General features: G+C 42.5%; 1 protein-coding gene across 1 annotated transcript in view; it reads left to right on the forward strand.

The window, feature by feature from the left end:
* Nucleotides 1-13,445, forward strand: part of PARD3B (par-3 family cell polarity regulator beta) — a 966,908-nt gene that overhangs the window by 917,066 nt on the left and 36,397 nt on the right. The window lies entirely within an intron of this gene.

The following is a 13,445-nucleotide window of genomic DNA, read 5'->3' on the forward strand; positions in this document are numbered from 1 at the left end:
TGAGGCTAAGGGCTCAGCGATGTTAAGTGTTATTGTTAAGCAATGTTAAATCTTCTGCCTCCAAAGGAAAATGACTTTATTTCTGTTCTCCTGAGGGTGTTGTTTTGAAAGGCAGAGCATGGTTGTAATACAATCTCATTAGTAAACACCAGGCGTTTTAGCAGAGCCGGTGTTTTACCATCCTGTCCAGCCCCCAATTTTCTTCGGTAGTAAACAGAAGGAAATAAGCATTCCTGTATCCTTGCCTGACACAAATTATTACTCACCCTGGGAGAGTAGGGAAGGTGCTGTTTCCTAGGCGGCTGTAATAAGCAGACATCAATGTATATATTTTTGCAAATGACTTCTTTTTCACGGCAGCCTCCCACCCCTTTCAATTCTCTCTGGACCCATTCTGATTGTACAGGATTCCCTGTGGTCCATCCCTTCAGCAATGAACTCTCCTCTCCCATCTCAAGCTTCCATCGTTCCCACCTGGCCCATCCCTGGCCCCACGGGATCCCATTATTCCTTCTCTGCAGATGGCTCAGTACATTAGCACATGACACTGCTCTTCCGGGCTTGTAATCCAAGTGTTGAGTCCTGAGGAATGAGCAAAAAGGCTCCCCATCTCTTCTGCAGTCTTCTGTATGTGGGTGGCGAAAGACTGCTTGAAAAACTCATAAAACTGCATTAATGGGTCTCACTAGAAAATTCACATTATCTAGCCCCAGCTGGGCCCCTGCTGCTGTCCAGAACCTTCTAGTCGTGCTGTCAACTCCCATGACTGTCCCACAGTGGCCATTCCAACCCTTTTCTACTCCAATCAAGTTCTGGGAAGACGACTAAGCCCCACAAACCCAATCTCTAGGGATGACCTCACTTCCTTTTCTTTATGACCTTGAAAGAGTCAACATTAGATCCTCAATTGCTGCTCCCTATACTTCAGAATCTTCATTAACATACACTACCTGAGGGGAGACGATGAGGGCAGGACTTGGAGTCAAGCCATAATTGCAGCTCAGCCATCACTTCCCACCTGTGCGACCTTGGGCCCGGGATCTAATTGCTCCAGGCTCAGTTTTCTCATCTGCAAATTGGGGATGATATTTGGGCCTCTGAATGGTGCTGGTATAAGTATTAAATACAATAGTATAAGCAAACCACTTAGTGAAGGGCCTGCCTGATATATTTTATGGACTGTTTTAATATTGTTAGCTCTTTTTAATTTTATCTCTGGGGGAAATGTGTTTCTTTCTTTAATGAGTCAAACCCATACAACAGAGTTCATCTTCATTGGTTTCTTGGGGACCCTGTACCACCAACTACCCCCATGCCCAGCTACATCTTTAAGCCCTTTGGGAATTGCTTACCTCCCTCTGTCTATTAGTATAAGTGCAGAGGCTCAGCCACACATTTCTCTGAGAATCCCATAGCATGGAGAAGGGAAGAGCCAATAGCTGAACAGAGGTATACTGGGGGTATAACTGAGGCAGAAGGATTAGCCAGCTGTGAGAAAGAACCAGTAGTCCAGGTGGTCAAGGGCAAGAGGACATAGTAATCTGAGATTATCAGCATAAGCTATGCTATGGACATGCTAGGAGACAGCAATTCTTTTAGAGGAAAGTTTATATAAGGGATACAGGATGCTGACTTGGGTCTAGGCAAGAGGCCATGGCCTCTATCCAACAGGACATAGGTCCAGGCCTAGAATCTCCCCAGTGGTGGAGAACATAGCCAATGTAAGTTAGCCAGGAAGGCTGAACATGATGCTCTTGCTCCCAGGTCAGATATGGTGTGGGAGCAGCACTCTATTTACTGGTGGGAGGAAATCCTGAGATACTCCTGTTGGCTCGGGACCAGGCAGTGCTGAACATGCAGCTGTAGTGACTCATAGCCAAGCAGGGCTCAGGTGGCAGGACTTGCCCCGCGAACTTGACTCAAGTCCATCAGCAAAAATGAAGACCTTCCTTCAACCTTTCTTCCTTCTTTAATTCCCTCATTTCCTACTTTAGGAAAATGTATCATGTGCCTGTTGGCTATATTTCCACACCACCCACTGACGCTCTAGCCTCTTGCCGCAGGCTTCTGACCACACCACTGATACTTCCAGCCGGTTCCTCCTCTAGCCTTTTCCTTTGTGTTAACGCTCTCTAAGCAGCATCCTCCATCCCTACAGATTCGGTTCTCATCACTGTGATGATGATTGAAAATGAACCTGACTAACCTTCTATCTCCCTCTTCTTGTGACCCCAGTTATAACTGTCTGCTTGATACACCCACCCCTTTACCTCTAAGATACTCCAAAGTCCCCACGCCAAAAGCCAAGCCTTTTTAAGCTCTTCTTTCTTTTAACTTCTGTAATATTTGTTTGGCACCTTTTCAGGGCTACTGAAAACACCCTAAATTAGATTATGATTTCTTTCTGTCCCTTTCCACCTGCATCGGATTATAAATCCCTTGAAGTAAGGATTGTGTTTTATACCCATCACTTTTTATACCATTTACCAGGACCTAGAACCATGGATATAATAGGTTCTTAATATATTGGTATACAGGTAACAATAGATTTGTTTTTATTTAAGTAAATTGTGGGAAAGAATTTCTCCCAAGCTCTCTTGACTATTTCAGGGTGTTGTTTTCTAATGAAAGTACTGATTTTTCATGAGAACATCTTTCTTCCCTAAAATCAATAAAAGTCTTAGTGAGCACTTACTCTGTCCCAGGCACTGTTTTAAATGCTCTGCATCTACTGACTGGCTTAATGCTCACAGAGACTCTATGACTCAGTAGCAACCCTATTATTATCCCCATTTCACAGGCAGGGACACAGGCATAGAGAGAGTAAGTAAAATTGCCCAAGTTCAATAGCTAGAAGTGGAAGAGCTGGGATTTGAACCCCATCTGGTTGCAGGTTCATACATTTAACCTCTGAGACTAAGGTTACCCAACTCAGAGTCAGATCCAGACCCTGCAGTTATCACCCTCTCATGTATTATTTGCTCCCCGTCTATCTTTCTCACTAAACCGTAAGTGCTTCTGAGGACAGGGACTGTGTCTTATCTGTCTATACGACACAGAACATTACTAATATACAGGTTAGGTAATGCCTTTCAACCGTCTCTGTAACGCTGTCATAAAATCAATTCTCCTCCCGTTCCCTCAAGTCCTTCCATTGAAATATGAACAGTTTAATGTGTAATTGCCTGATGAGCACTAAGCAATGTACTCTGCCTACCAAAAAGATGATCCTGTTTTGTTAGAATACTCCTGAGAGTTGAAAAAGCAGTATCTGCAAATTGGTACTTTGGATCTTTAAGATTAAGAATAATCTCTACCCAGAAGACACAAAATGACAATAAATTTTCTGGTGGAAAGCTTCATGAGCACTCCTGGGGTGAGAGACTCTTTCCTGAGACTGCTATGAGCTGAAGGCCCGTTCAGGTTGTGTGTGGCTTCCAGTAGTGATGTCATTGTAACCATACTGCATAAGTTAGTTGTCGGGGAGGGGGGCCTCTCTCTGAACTTCTCAAGCAGCTTTAACTTGGCTGTGTAATGAGAAGCAGCATCTTAGAACTGAGTTCTGGTAGAAAGAACAACTTTAGAAGGCGCAAACAGCTTATGCTTGCTGCCTGAGAACCTAAAATACTCTTGCTTTCTAAGTGTGTTCCCAGTGTTTTGGTATTGGGTAAGATTGTGTTCAGATCAGAAGAACACACCATGAGAACATACTTCTGCTTTAACATTTCAGTTGGTTCATTTTGTCAGTTTCAGCTTTCTTTCCTACATATGCTTTTGCCCATCCCCAGGAGGGTTCCATTCACAAGTGTGCGGCTAACTGAAGTTTGCAACACGCACAGCACCCACTACCTGTATTGTCCCTGAGAGCATTTTGTCTGGGAATCCTCTCTGTGTCTTTTTTTTTTTTTTTTTTTTAATGAAATCTACCATTCTAGGATTTATGACAAGGAAAGAGCTTTTGCTCTGATATGTTGTCTTTCCCCAGGAGCTGGGAGAAAGGCTTGACACTGTGAGTAACTTCAAGACAGGGGTTTTGTCTTACTCAGCCCTGAGCCCTGGCACGGGGCACACTGTGGACCAGTGGTTCTCAGAGCGTGGTGCCTGCACCAGCAGCGTCAGGTTCACCTCGGACCTTGCTAGAAATGTACATACTGGTTCAGAAACTCTGGATGAGGGTGGGGATACCAGCAAGCTGTATTTCAAAAAACCTGCCAGGTGATTCTGATGCCACTAAGTTTCCAACTTTACTATGCATTCCACTTATCTGGGGAATCTTATTAAATGTGGATTCTGGTTTAGTGTGTTTGGGGTAGGGCCTGAGATGCTTCATTTCTAACAAGCTTTAAGTCAGCAGTTTTCAACCTGTGGGTTGCAACCCCTTTGGGGGTCGAACGACCCTTTCACAGGGGTCGCCTAAGACAATCAGAAAACACATATAATTACATATTTTTTTGTGATTAATCACTATGCTTTAATTATGTTCAACTTGTAACAATGAAAATACATCCTGCATATCGGATATTTACATTATGGTTCATAACAGTAGCAAAATTACAGTTATGAAATAGCAACGAAAATAATTTTATGGTTGGAGGTCACCACAACATGAGGAACTGTATTAAAGGGTCGCGGCATTAGGAAGGTTGAGAACCACTTTTAAGTGATGGCGATGTTGCTGGTCCACAGATCATGATTTGAGTATCAGGGATCTAGAATAATGTCAGCTCATGTCATTCCTCAGCTCAAAACCCTCCAGTGATTCCCAACTCATTTCTTTTATCTTTATTGTATTTTTTCCATCACCATTTAGTCCCCTTATACCCCTCCCTCCAGCGATCACCACACTATTGTCCTTGATTGTCATTTACCTCACTGCTTAAAGACACTCGCCCCTCTGATTTCTCTCGTTCTTTCTCCATTTAGCCTCTGCTCTGCTTGTAGCTATTGAATTTTCCATTGGCAACCTTGCATTGTTTTATGACACTTGCTAAGCAGGTGGCAGTGACATTCAACTTCTGCGAAGATATTCACCAATGCCACGGTGCAGGTCTTTGCTGGAGCTAATCTAGACAGTGATAAAATGAGTTCAATGAAAACATAAGCAATCAGCACACTGGGTGTATGTGTGTGTGAGCGTGTGTCTGGTGTGGGTGGGGGTTTGGCCATCTGGGCCTGTGGCAGTTGACAAAGTCCCCCTGCTGCCTAATTGAGTACTTCTCTCTGCCACAAGGCCAGTGTGTCAAATAAGATGCTTCATGAGAATATATGTTGCTCCCTGCAGTCATGGCAGAATCTGAGGTCATTTTAGCTAAAAGTAGTCCTTGTCCGCAGGACTCTAGACAGGGGCTTGTCACACTTCATCTGATACTGCGGATCATGGCCAGTCTCACTGACACCTTCCTGGTGGCACAACTTTATCTGAACTGCCCTTTCTTACCGTGAAAAGCCACCTTTCAGAGCTCATGGCTGTGGTTGCTGCCTGACTTCGCAAGAATGCTAAGATGAGCTGATGAACTTGTCTAGATTATATCTTCTGCATATCCGCATTTGACAAAGTTTAATGCCTTTTGAAGATCCGTGAAGCTCTTTTCCCCCAGCAGATTCAACTTCTTGTTCCTCAGGTTCCCTATATTGGAAATCTAGTCTCTACTCCCCTGCCCTGTAGAGGTAGCTGCATGTTTGACTGGCCTGACACCACCTCACTCTTAATGCAGAGGACAAAATGATGAATTAGCAGCGATTTAATTCTTTGTGAGATTAGGATACCTCCATTGTCAACTCCAACGTCCTGAAAAATGCAAAACGCCCTTATATGTAATACTGCCATACGATGGCCAAGAACTGAGATCAGGGGGTTAATGCTACTGCCATATCATTTTTATGTCACTTAGTTCCTCTGATAAAAGTCCATTTTAATAAAATTTTTCATCGTTTCCTCATAGGCAATATATCCTTGATGCCAGTTAGAATATTTGATATTAATTATTCAAAAGAAGGCCTCCATTATGAGTTTAGTTAGAAGATTAGTGATTTAAAACATGTTAAGACCCATTACAGTACTCAAGTCCCAAAAATAGTTTTAACTGAACTTTGATGGACTATATATATTAAATTCCATAAATTCTTACTTTTCCCTCATTTTCCATAGGAAACTCTAAACTACTACACATTTGCTTGTTAAGTACTCTTTTTAGAGGAAGAGTATTTGCCTGTTATTTTAAGAGTGCCAAATCTGACATTACCTTGAACTTGAAATGTGTTAAATTTGGTAAGCTGACTTCATTGTTTTTCCTCCTTGCACATACTTAAAAAGTTTCAGCACTTATTTCCGACTTCTCCAGCCAAAAGGAAAGGTTACTTGCCGCCTAGGCAACTGCTCAACTTGATTTCTCATTTTCTTTAGTTGTTCTGGATGTTTTCCTTCTGTATTCCCATTCTATCATCTGCCTCCCAAAGCTTACGCACTAGGATTATTGTGGTGAGTTTACCGACCGGGCCGATCTGTTCCGCACGATACACCACCCGATACACCACCCGATACACCACCCTCACAGCACCCACCTCCCTGTCTTCTACGTCACTCCAGCCATTTGCAGCTGTCCCTTGCCCCAGGTTCCTGGGTTTGCTGTACACAGCTTTTGTCCTAATGTCAACCTACTGCAGGCAGAAGTGCTCTGAACAAACCAAGTGTATTAATTCATTTTACTGTCTGGTTTGTGTGTGTTTATGAGTCCTGTGCTTTATGATTATTTAAAATGATACTTCATCACTATAACATGCAGGCATCCTGGATGAAAAGCAAGCGTATCCCCAAATGCATGAACACATACTCAACAGGAATAATGGAGAGTAAAATTACTGGGTTTAGTTTCCATTTTTATGTACCAAAATCTGCATACAGATTGTTTCAAAGGTGTCACATTTACTCCTAAAGTAGCCAATTATGTTAGAACTGAATATCAAACTAAGAACAGTTAAGGCAAAGGAAGTGAGGGGAGTGTTGTGAATGTACTGAGTACCTACCACGGGCTAGTGTTGGACAGGCGTCGCCTCATTTATCCTCACCAGTGAACTGGGAAGTAGTTGTGATGGCTGCTCATCTCACAACAGAAAAAGAGCCATCCTTGAAGGAGCATCAGAGCGAGAATTCAAACTTAGTTCTTTCCGGTTTCCATCTTATTTCACTTTGCCATGCCACCAACACAGACAATGTAGGGAGAGGTTAGAATACAGCAGCTTCTTTCTTGAGTAACATGAGTCCATGAGAAGGGACGTGTATTAGACCATATTAACAACACATCCTTGTTCGTTGTCTTCTAGGGCTCCAAGAACATGGAAAATGTGGAGACCTAGAGGTGTTGGAAAAGTAATAAAATACAATGAGACAAACAGTAGGGAATTTATGGGAAAAAAGAAAAATACTTATGAAGTATGCTATTTTTATTCTTATATCACTGTAAGTTTTCCCTAAGTGAAAACAAGGTGGCCACATTTTCCTTACAACAACCCTTCTGTTCCTATAGGGAGCATAAAGAAGCTGTAAATGGCTCTGCTTCAGGCTTTGCAGGCACAGCAGTTATGTACCCCGAACTGCGAGGTCAGGTTCCCAGGCCCAGACTGCACTGTGCACTGCTCTTCCACAGAAACTCTTGTAATGGGGCGTGGAGGTTGACAACCAACACTTGTGTATCCAGTTATACTCCAAGAACTCTGCTGGGTACTTTAAATATACCACTTCATTTATTTCTAGTAACAGTCCTGAAATATTACTATCCCTATTTTATGGATGAAGAAACTGAGGCTGAGAGATGCAAAGTGAAATGGCTAAGATTACACACAGAATAATAAGGGGCTGCTTTGAATTTAGTCCAGCTCCTCCTATCTTCAAAGCCTCTAGAATCTCCAAGAATCGAGTTGTCTTGTGCTAGGCTGTCTGTAAACAGGAGCGAAGTATTCAATGACCATCCTGTACTGAGGCAGCTCTCACTATGCTGACGTCCCCCCCTGCCCGCCCTGCTTCCACACACACCCCCCCCAAAATCACTGCAATATATAACTGTAGGACATTAAAATGGAAAAACCCCTAATAGGCATTCAAAATTACTAAGAACCACAGAGCTCCCCTTAACATACATAAACACCCACTTCCTTCCAACTGAAATATCTTTTAAACAGTGCTCTTTTTTAAAGACTGCCTCTTTGTTATGCTAGAGTTTAAATATATATATATATATATATATATATATTTAAATATACATATATATGTGTATACACACACACACACACCAGTTAATTCCGCTTCAGCAGTTTTTGTATCAGGAAAGTATTGTTGCTTTCTTCACAGTATAGTCCTGGCACATTCTCAGGGTACATGGCTGAGATGTACATGCCAGAAAACTGGAGGGATGGTTTTTATTGACTCTGTTGCTCCAAGTCCAAAGAAGAGAGCTTTGGCAGTCAATTACCATAGAGGTGCCACATGAGCCCATCTGTGCCCTGGATTTCGTGTGACACAGGCCCCATGACCTCAGTCAGTGTGCCAGGAAACGCCTTGGTCCAGCTCCATTATTTCTAGCAAAGGCAAACATTTGCGGTACAAATGTGGGAAGGGGTGGTACAAAAAGAGCAGCATCCAGACTGTGTCCTTGCTTATATTCCAAGACTTCAATTAAGCCTAGATAGAAGTGCTTGGGGCTTGTCCCAGTAGAGGGTTGTCCCACCACACAATCAGCAAGACTGACCCTTATGGCTGGACATGGAATGCTATGTTAAATAGGTAGGAACCTGGCAATTCTCACTGGCCACTCTCCACCAACAATATGTTCTGGGACATTATTAGTAGCCTTTAAACTTGGCCATTGCTTAAAAGTGAAGACAGGGTGTTGACTGCTCAGATAAGGTTTCTGCCCACTAATTGCTCGCATGTAGCTGAGGCAAATGCAGACCCATTTTCAGAAATGATAGTGTCTGTCTAGCAGCCCAGTTTTCGCAGGGTTCTGGAAAGAGTTGTAATTGTAGCAGCACAGGCTTAAGATGGAAAATAAGCACGTTGAGCTATTTTGAGAAGGAGTTTGCCACAATGAACTTTTTCTCCTGGAAACAGTCCTATAAAATCAGGACTGGAATTTCTGCTTGGTCACTTTCTACTGAAATGTTGGTGCCTTTGACAATTTATCCTAAATGACCTGGATTGTGCAACACCCTTTTTCAGTTTTCTCCAACATCAAAGTCAGGTTCCTGTATAAGACAGCTTCTAGCCAGTGCTTCATACGAGTGATTTTTGGATGCACTACATATACCGTGGCCAAGATATTATGATGACTGCCTTCTGTGGGTTGATTATAGACAAGTCACTTACGTTATCACTTGTCAAAACCTCGAATTCCTCAGTTTGTCCTTTTTCTGATCAATCCTTTCATATCTGATTTTTTTTAAAAAAACAGATCAGTCGTGAGTGATTGAGAGTAAATTGTGCCTGAACAATTTTTTAGCCTGAACAAAATGAGCTAGAAAAGGCATCTCTCCTTGCTTCTTTCTTCATTCAGCAATTATTCACTATCTGCCTACCAAGTTCAATATACTCTGTAGGCCTTGAGGACACAATAATAAGCCCACAAGACACAGTCCTATACTATGGATTTTATATAATCTAGTGAAGGAGATAGTAATTATACAATCACAAAGTAAGTATAACATTTGCAACTCTGCTCATTATGAAAAGAAAGAGATATGTCATTCAAGAACGTGTCATGTGTAATTGGACCAAATCAAGGCAGGAGTGAAACTTGAACTGTGGTCTAAAAAGAGGTTAGAGGAAGAAATGATGACTATTCCCAACAGAAAGAACACGTGCAGAGGCCCTGTGGTGGAGAGAACATGGGAAGCGGAGAGGCTGAAAGAAGGTAGTGTGGCTGGGAGGAGACTGCGGGGGTAGAGCAGGAGAGTAGGTGGAAGTCAGACCAGGGGTGGTTAAGTTAAAGATGTTTGTATATATTCATACTCTAATTAGAAACCACTTACGTCTTTTAAGCAGAATAATGACATGGTCATTTCTGTGTTTCAATTATTTTTTTTTCTAGCTGCAGGGTGGAGAATAGATGGGAGAGAGACTGGGGTGGGTGCAAACGGCTCAAAGATTATTGCTGTAGTTCAGGTGACAGATGTTAGTAGTATGTACAAGCTTGGTGGCAACAATAGTAGAGATCAAAAAAGATAGTGGAGAGAACTGACAGACCTCAAGGATGGATTGCAGGTGGAGGTATGGGGGGGAAGTAAAGCCAGGTGTCAAGAATGAATGCACACAGAATAGCATGGGTGGTGTTACCATTCCCCAAGTAAGGAGGTGCTCGCAGAGGACTAGGTTTGGAAAGAAGATGATGAGTGTAGTTGGGGAGGTGCTAGATTCTAGGTGCCTTTCAGACTTCCAGGAGGAGACCCTGAAAAGGGCAGGAGAAATGGCTTAATGTGCACAGGAACTGCAGGGGCCAGTCCAGGATGTTAGACGGACATGTATTCATTGACACTGAACAGAAGACCCCAGAGCACATCAGGGGTGATGATGTAATAAGCCACAGAGTCTCCTACTCAGAAAGTACAAAAAGAGGCAGGTGATCAGTGCAAATTGCACAGGCCTGGCTGCCAGTCTGTGGTTGTGACATGTCTTCACTGCTTATATGGACAGCAAAGTCTTATCTATCACTGTCTGTGTAATTTCATTCTGGAAATAATACTTTTCTCATATAGAAAGAATTGGAGACTTAATGCCATCTGGCAGTCTGTGACTAAGCATAGCTCTGACCCCATAAAGTGTTAAGCATGAGGGTAAGAGAAACAGTGGAAATCATTTGGGTAACTGTGAATATCCTTGTTCTTCAGAAATATGCACTGAAATACTTAGGGGTAAAGAGGCACAAGTCTTCAATTTATTCTCAAATGGTTCAGGAAACAGCATGCATGTATACTAATATGTGTACATGTGTGCATATTGTATATTGAGAGAAGGAGGGGGTGGGGAAGGAAAGTAATTGAAAAAGAGAGAGAATGAATCATAAAGGGAGCAAAATGTAAGGATTTGGTGAATCTAAATAGAAGATATTGGAGTTCATTGCACTATTGTGGCAATAATAACAAAACAAAGAAGTTCTCCTAATTTTCTAGTACAAACTCAAAAGTAAAACATGCCTGCATTCTGGAGTCTTAGACTGGATTTGCCCCAAACGCAGACCCTGAGACAAAGACTTCAGAGCAAGCTGTTCCACTTGGGAAGTGATCCCAGGATGCGCTGGAAGGGGAGTGAGGAAGGGAAGGCAAGGCAAGAATGCCAGGATGGTGGTCCATCAGCAGGTTACTGCTGCAGACAATGAGGAGCAACTCTGCTAGGGCCCTCTGCAAATGCTATAGATGTGCTCATACTCTGCCCCGCCTGAAGGGCAGGATATTGAGCCATGTATCTTTCATGTCCTATTCTTTCCTGGCTAAGAGTAGCTCCTAAAGGAGGCAGCTCCCCAGCACTTCTGCCCATCCAGTGCACCAGTGACAGGAAGCCCTAAGCCAAGAACCACGAATAGTTGGAGTAAGTCCTATAGTGGACCGGAAGTGATGAAGGGTATGGGTGGGGCACAGCAGCACTCCTGGGTGTGAAGTCCCAGGGCTAAAGTGATCAGTCCTGGTTGCCTTTGATGAGAGAAAAATAAGTAATCATTAAGGAGCCCAGACAGTCTTGATGCCTGTATTTCATTTTTGGAGGTGTTCTGTGAATTGGTTATGTCTTATGTGGTACTCAATGAACAACTATAGCATTGACAGAGCAGCTTAAGAACATAACCCCAGAAGAATGTATTTCTAGTTTTTCTTTGTATCACTCAAATATACAGTTCATCAAAATGAACTGGCCAGTGTGGCTCAGTTGGATCATGATCTTGTAAACTGAAAGGTTATGAGTTTGATTCCTGGTCAGGACACATGCCTAGGTTGTGGGTTCAGTATCGGGGTTCATCATATAAAGCCCAGAAAGCAGGCTGAATGACATCAAACTCTTGACTCTGTGCACTCATTCCCCTCCCACCACCACACCCACCAGCCCGTGAAATATAGGGCCTGCTTAAGTGTCAGAGGCCACATTTGTGTGCTCACCAAGGCTGCCTTCCCTGCATTTGGAAACTAACAATCTGTTCTCACCCCCCAAAAAGTAAAGAGGGAGAGGAAGCACTGAGAATGAGCAGGCAGCAACCTTCTTTGGGACAAAACGTACTATGTCGATCTCACTTTAAATTATAGCAGCGTTAAACCACAGGAAACCCAAAGAAAGGAAAATATTAACATTAAGCCATAGCCACCCTGCCATATATAACTTAGATAAATAATCCATTTAACGTATGTAGGGTATGGTAGCATAGCTGTTCATGTGCCATGGGCAATAGTTTATATTTAAAAAGGATAGCGGCATTAGCTGCTGGTAGATGGCAAATGTAATTTATTCATTCCTGTTCTTAAAAACCAAATGTCCTCAAATACTTATCAAGGGCTAGAAATGTAAGGGCTATTATATCTTCGGCTCATAATTTGGATTTGTGGCTTAATCTAGCCTTTTCTTGACCTTATTGCCTATGGCGGGGTATTAATAAGAGAAAGATGGTTTCATAAAACATCCTCTGAATGTGAGTGTTTTTTTTTTTTTTTTTTACATAAGAGTAATTTCAAGTGGCTAGAGATGGAATGAGCTAACCCGAAAATAACAAGCTGCTCACTGTCTCAGCCAAATTAGGCTTAATGCTGAAAGGCATTCCTTAAAAAGTCAAGAAGGCTGGGGGTCAAGCCATCAGGCCATGGAGTGCAGCTGTCAGACCACCTTTTGCAGTCGCTAAGGGACCAACCAAAGAAAATTCAGCAAAGAAAACAATCTCAAAGAATCAACAGGGAGAGTAAGGCAAAAATAACCAGATGTCCCAGAAGACTCTCTTGGAATTATGAAGAAGGCTAGCATAGACTAACAGGGTTTGGATTTTATCAACCTTACTAATAAAAGTCACTTGGCTCTTCATTGAGAAGCACAGTTGGTACAATATGGAAAGGTTTTAAAGACCATTAATTTCTTGAAATGAAACAGCTGGCCTTATTGGCTATTAAATAATGAGCCATATTCTCCCCAGTGCCGAAGTCACTCTCTAGTAGTAAATTAGTCATTTAGGGAGGCACATTAACTCTTTAAGAAGATTAGAGTTCAATTTAGTGCACTTTATGTGTAGGAGGAAATTGGAGGGAATCTGGCCAAAGCTGAGCAAAGAGAAGATGAAGACAAGATGGAATCTGATGGAAGGAAGTAAACCTCCGACTTTTGTCACTATGACATCTGAGATGAGCATAGGAAATTTGAGAAGTTGAGTTGTGAGGGACATTCAATCTAGTGTTCTATAGTTGGGTAAGATCATGATGGTAGAGAGAGTTGA

This window comes from Furipterus horrens, unplaced genomic scaffold (assembly GCF_987537825.1).
Source record: "Furipterus horrens unplaced genomic scaffold, mFurHor1.1.pri manual_scaffold_1, whole genome shotgun sequence".
Classification (NCBI taxonomy): Eukaryota; Metazoa; Chordata; class Mammalia; order Chiroptera; family Furipteridae; genus Furipterus; species Furipterus horrens.